Source organism: Leuciscus leuciscus (genome assembly GCF_965113295.1).
Source record: "Leuciscus leuciscus genome assembly, chromosome: 21".
In the NCBI taxonomy this organism is placed as follows: Eukaryota; Metazoa; Chordata; class Actinopteri; order Cypriniformes; family Leuciscidae; genus Leuciscus; species Leuciscus leuciscus.
This window is the reverse complement of record NC_138745.1, coordinates 15,692,333-15,698,370: the sequence shown is the minus strand read 5'-3', so window position 1 is coordinate 15,698,370 and position 6,038 is coordinate 15,692,333. Positions and strand designations below refer to the sequence as shown.

At 37.4% G+C, this 6,038-nt stretch overlaps 1 long non-coding RNA gene across 1 annotated transcript; it reads left to right on the top strand.

The window, feature by feature from the left end:
- The first annotated feature begins 1,498 nt into the window (after positions 1–1,498).
- Positions 1,499–5,801, top strand: LOC309485907. The gene is made up of 2 exons (XR_014201327.1): positions 1,499–3,912; positions 5,706–5,801. It is a non-coding gene; the product is annotated as an uncharacterized lncRNA (long non-coding RNA).
- The last annotated feature ends 237 nt before the right edge of the window (positions 5,802–6,038 follow it).

Below are 6,038 nucleotides of genomic sequence, written 5' to 3'. Positions count from 1 at the left end.
TTTTATTCTCAGCCGGCTCTGCATCATGGGGTAGAGTGCGACACTCCGCGATGAGCCGCGTGCTCGCGCCACTTCTCTCCGCTCCGCTTCCCCTATCCACCGAACTTTAAATTTCGGCAACAGCCAATAAAGCTTCCCTGCTCTCTAACACCGGTGCGAATCGCGTCTTGATAACATATAGGACAAAATGATATAGAAGACATAAGCTTAGTTTTCAGACATACGACTCACTCTATCAAGGGAGTAGGAGAAAAAAAAGAGATTTTGAGAGAAAAAAAATGTTTTTTGTTTAAAAGTACACATATTCAAGCTTTCTATATATTTCTCAGGTCTGTGAGACAAGTAGCTCATGAGTTTCGGTTCATTTACTGTATGGAGAGGAGCTCCAGTTCACGCGCTGGTGCCGTCATGATTATTTTGCATGCCATATTTACTTATTTATTAAAATCAGGCAATTAATTGGTTGGTAAAACATTGATTAAAATTAAGATACAATGAATACAAAACGAAATTCGTTTTAAAGAAAGTCTTTCTACAAAAACAAACTTAATAAAGTGGTCTAAATCATGTCTGCCCACTCCATTTATCTCCCGATATATTGCACAAAATTATGATCTTACTCACGCTTTTCACTTTTCATATAATCAACATAGATTAAATTATTTATTTATTTATTTTATTTAACATAAATATGAAACTAAATAGTTTTCTTTAATTTACTTCTTATTTAATTCAGCCAACTGGTTGATAAAACATTGATTAAAATTAAGATACAATTAAAACAAAACGAAATTCACTTTAAATACAGGTTTTCTACAAAAACAAACTTAATAAAGTGGTCAAAATCATGTCTCCACACTCCATTTGTCTCCCGATATATTGCGCAATTTTTTTATTTAATTTAATTTAAACATAAATACGAAACTAAATCGTTTTCTTCAGTTCTCAACAGTTCTCTTCTCTCAAGCGCGCAGCTGAGGCAGTGTCGCTGTCAAATATATCCATGGGAAAAGTAACGTTGCGCCGAATTGAAAAAGGAACTACGTTTCGTTACCAAATTTTTTGTAGTAACGCGTTACACTACTTTTTACCCAAAAAAGTAGTTACGTTATTGTAACGCGTTACTTTGTAACGCGTTACACACAACACTGTATATATCATACAGGGGTATGTATAAAACTGAACGTTCTGCTGGCTCATCATGAGGAAGTTTTAGGGATAGATGAAGATGATGAATTTAAGAAAGAGGTAACAGCAATAAGAAAAACAGGTTTATGGCCATATCTTACTAGTAAGGCCCAAGATGGCTGGACAGCAGACAAAATGTTAGCCAAGCTGAAAAAGCTAGCAGCAGAATTACCGGGCTGTAAAGTAATAAGCTCGTGGGGGGCCGAGACAGATTGAAGCGAACTGTCTAAATATGACTGCTGAACAAAAGAAAGAGCATATAAATAAGAAAAATAAAAGAACAGAAACGAAGACAGGGCAGATTCGAAATATTAACTCCAACAAGACAGAAAGAGAGAAACAAAAATAGGAAATAACAGCTCTAGGAAAAGCAACCATTGCCTCTAGTCTAGTAGAAGAAACGAAAGATCAAGAATTATTTGTAGAATATAAAGGAATTAGGTTTAGGTTAGATTCAGGAGCTGACATTTCCACATTGGATAAAATACCTGATGGAGCTAAAAAATGTAAAGGCAAATACATAGTTTATGGGTTTAGCCGAGAAATGAAACCAGTAACCAGAGATAAATATCTTTGGGAGGGTTTAAATTGCATAATAGATAGCTCAAATTGAATGTGCCTAAAAGATGCCTCTTTAATAAAAGACAAATTAGACAAAGATCAGATACAGACTACACAGATTAGTCGGCTAAAAACGGTTGACCTAGAGTATGAGATAAATAGACTAGTAAACGAAAGTCTATTACCAAAAAAGGAATTAAGAGAATTATTAGAAAAATATAAGAATAACTGTGCGAAAAGCAAAAACGATTGTGGAAAATTATCTGACAAATATGAATACACAATAGTGGGAGGAATCCCTGCACCACAGAGACAGTACCCGTTAAACAAAGCGGCATACGGGGAAATAAGAGAGACTTTAAACGAATTACTGATAAAGGGGGTGATTAGTATAGGAAAAAATTGTCCGACTAACTCTCCCATTCAGGTAATTTGCAAACCCGATCAAAGTTACCGTTTAGTTGCGAACTTCAAAGCGCTGAATAAATTAACAGTCCCTGATACAAGGTATCTTATTAATGCTAAGGACGCTACCAACTGCCTAAACAATGGGAGGATATTGTCAAAAATTGATCTCGCGAACGGATTCTATAGCGTGCCTTTGGCAAAAGAAAGCCGTGAGCGTACCGCCTTTACTTTCGAGGGCCGACAATTTTTTTTCAATCGATTACCTCAAGGGCTGAGCACGGCTCCAAATGTATACCAATCTGTCATTTTGGATGTTTTAGCAGATTTGCCGGTTACCGTTTATATTGATGATATCCTGGTAGCGACGGAAACTGTTGAGGAACATATGAAAATACTAAGGGAAACTATCAAGAGACTGGCGGACGCTGGTTTCTTGCTAAACCTAAAGAAATTGGAACTGGGGAAAGAAAAAGTTGATTTTCTAGGTTTTGAAATATCTGGGGCGGATCGAGGAATAGCTAAATCCACACATGACAAACTCGTCGAATTAAGAAACAAACGAATAACGAGCTTGAAGCAGTTACAGAGCATACTAGGTAGGTTAAATTTTGTAAGAGATTTAATTCCTGGATACAGCTCTAAAGTGAAAATACTGTATAAAGCAACTGCAGGAAATGATTTTAGATGGGATGACAAACTTGAAAAAATCAAAGGTGAATTAATTGACATGGCATTAGGTTCAGGTCGAATTATCAGAAGAGACCCAGAGAAAAACCTAATAGTCAAAATAGAGAACACGGATGATGAAATGGAAGTTATATTATATAACGAGGGTAATTCCAAATCACCGGTAATGTTAATTTCACATGAAAAACCTGCTAATCAGAGAAAACATGAGAATATGTCCGCTGTTGATATTTTAGCCACGATTGCGAGAAATCTGCTGGCAATTAAATCCGCAGCCGCAGAAAAATTAATAATCATCGTTGCAAAAGGGGATGGAATAGATTTATTAGCTAGAGAGGCAAAGAATCTAGTTTCTGAGTCGAAATTAGTCCATAAATATACTTGGAACAAATGGTCTAAACTTATCAATGACACCCAGTTGATATTTAGGAACGAAAAAACGGCAAAAAAGGAGAGACGAACTATGATAGACCCAGGGCAAGTTTGTTATTTCACTGATGGAAGTACATTAAAAAATGAAACCTGGTGGGCATTCCTAGTTAAACAAAAGGGCAAAATAATTCACAGAGACAAAGGTAGGTTATGTGATGGACAGAGTGCACAGCAAGCTGAAGTGACAGCAGCTGAAAGGGCTATTAATCACATGAAGGAAACTGGTCGTAAAAGCGCGTTAATTGTCACAGACAGTGAATACGTTTATCTAGGTCTAACAGAGCATCTGGCCACCTGGGAACAGAATAACTTTCATAATGCTAAGGGTAAACCTTTGGCACAAGCAGATTTATGGAAGAATATTAGTGAAAATCTGAAAATAGTAAAGCCAAAAGTTTTACATCAAACTTCACATACAGTCCAACGGACAGCAGCCGCAGAGGGGAACCGAGAGGTGGACCAGTTTGTTCAGATAAGGGTAATAACTACAGGAAGTGGTTTGTTGCAAGAGTTGCACGACAAACTGAAACACCCGTCCACTTCGTATATTACTAAATATTGCAAACAGATGGGCCTGCACATCCCAAATTTAAAGACGAATTATTATAAAGTTAAACTTGGCTGCCCAGCAGGCACGTGCACACATAGACATCAAAGGGGGCTTGAGCACCTGCCCTTTTTATTCCTGGAGAGAAAGTGCCCTTTTTTCTGGGGTGCTTTTTTTTATTATTTTTTTATTTTTTTTTATAATATATATTCCTGTTTGCGCACAGCTTCCCTGTCAAACAAATATATTTATTGAAGAATAGTATATCTAAATATCAGGTCAGGAGTTCTGAAGCTCTCTCTCTCTCTCTCTCTCTCTCTCTCTCTCCCACACATCGAAATTCGAGGCACTGGTCGAGGCTCGAATTTACTGCTGATTAGCCAAAGACAAATATAGTTAACCTGTGTTTTGCAAGCATGCATGCCTCATGAGCTACTAGACTAGCTATAGGGATAATCGCTACACATTATCCCGCTTATTACATGGCTACCTACCAAATAAATAATTAATTTGACACAAAATATTGATTTAAAAGGGAGTTTATTGATTTAAACCCGATTGCATTGCTTCCGCTAAAGAAAATAGTAGGCTCCGTCTCTACGGTTAGAATCCTGTGAGTCCATAGCAACGCTCTGTTTTTCATGGCAACGGTCTGTTATACTCCGCACAGCGGTCTGTTATCAAGAAATAACACACCGCATTCTACATTGGAATTCAAACAAGCCATGTAATAAAATAAGTTAGTAATAAAATTTATTTTTGTATTTTGTCAATCATTTTTGCAGTGATTTTTTCAGTAAAGTTAACAAAATAGCAGCAACAGCCCTCTTCAGTTTAGAGTGAATATTTGTGTTGATTTTAAACTGTTATGTATTCTGATAACACCAAAATAATTAAATGATGTGGTGCCTTGTGCAAAAATAAACAAATTATTAGTAAAACACGCCCCTCTGCTTGATGCAGTTATTTAGGTTATTCTAAATATATACTTGAAACTAGTAGCATAAAAATGTTTTCAAAACATGCACATTGTGGAATGGTTTCATTTGCTGCTCCATAAACTTAGTGAATACTAAGGCCCCGATCACACCTAACGCGTTTTTCAGGTTCGAAAACGCGAGGCACACAGCACTTACCATCACACAGAACGAGCAGTGCGCTGCGTTTTTTTATGTTGCTAGGCAACCACTGAAACAACTGTCCTGTCAGTCAAGTAAACGTCAAATCAGCCTTTTATTAACTTTATTTACTTTCTGTTCACATTGTGGTAGTTACGGTTCGTGAACTCGTTAAGCTCCTGGTAACCCGCGAGAGCACCACAAGTTTATCCTCCATCATCGCACTCTCCGGGCGTTCAAGCAACTGTAGCTTTCATCACTAAAACGGAAATCCCGCCTCTCCATTCATTCGATTGGACAGTGGAAAAAACCGCGTTGACGTCGGGCGCTTTTTCCGCTTGGAGTTGCTTTTTTTTCAACTTCAAAAACGCGAGGCGCAGCAGGCGGTAAAACGCGAGGCGCAGCAGGCGCTTAAACAGCGCGCAGAACGCTCGCTGCCATAGGAAACCCATTGAAAATAGGCGCCTCGCACTGCCAAAAACGCGTCAGGTGTGATCGGCCCTTAAGGAGACCATGGTTTCTGTGTGAACTGATTATTTTGTAGACATCTTTTGAAAATGAAACAATTGCATGAGTTTGAGGAAGATAAAATTAATTTACTTTTTTAATAAATTTTTTAAAAAGGAAGTCAGAGTTGCGTTAATATATATACTTTTTTGTTTAAAAAAAAAAAAAAAAAATGTAATTATGAGAAGTGCCCTTTATTTCACTTGAGCCCCTGCCCCTCAAAATGTCTGTGCACGTCCCTGCTGCCCAGACTGCAGAAAAGTTATGTCAAGCGTTCATCATGATTATGGAAAGATCAAAACAGATGAAGAGAATGTTGAGGTTTCGATGGACTACGGAGGGCCTCTTAGACCCATGACTAAGGATAAAAACGTTTATTTTTTTTGTTATAGTAGATAACTGTTAGTAGATAATTAACGAATGTACTCATTTCCTTAATTTTAGGGTTTCACAGCCAATTGAAATTTCCAAACCGGTTGACACAAGCAAAAATCCGTTCACGGTAGGGCAACGTGTTTACATTCTTTTGAAACAAAAAACAGGACGTTTTAAAGGAAAAACTGGTACAGAGGATATTGTTACAGAATTAA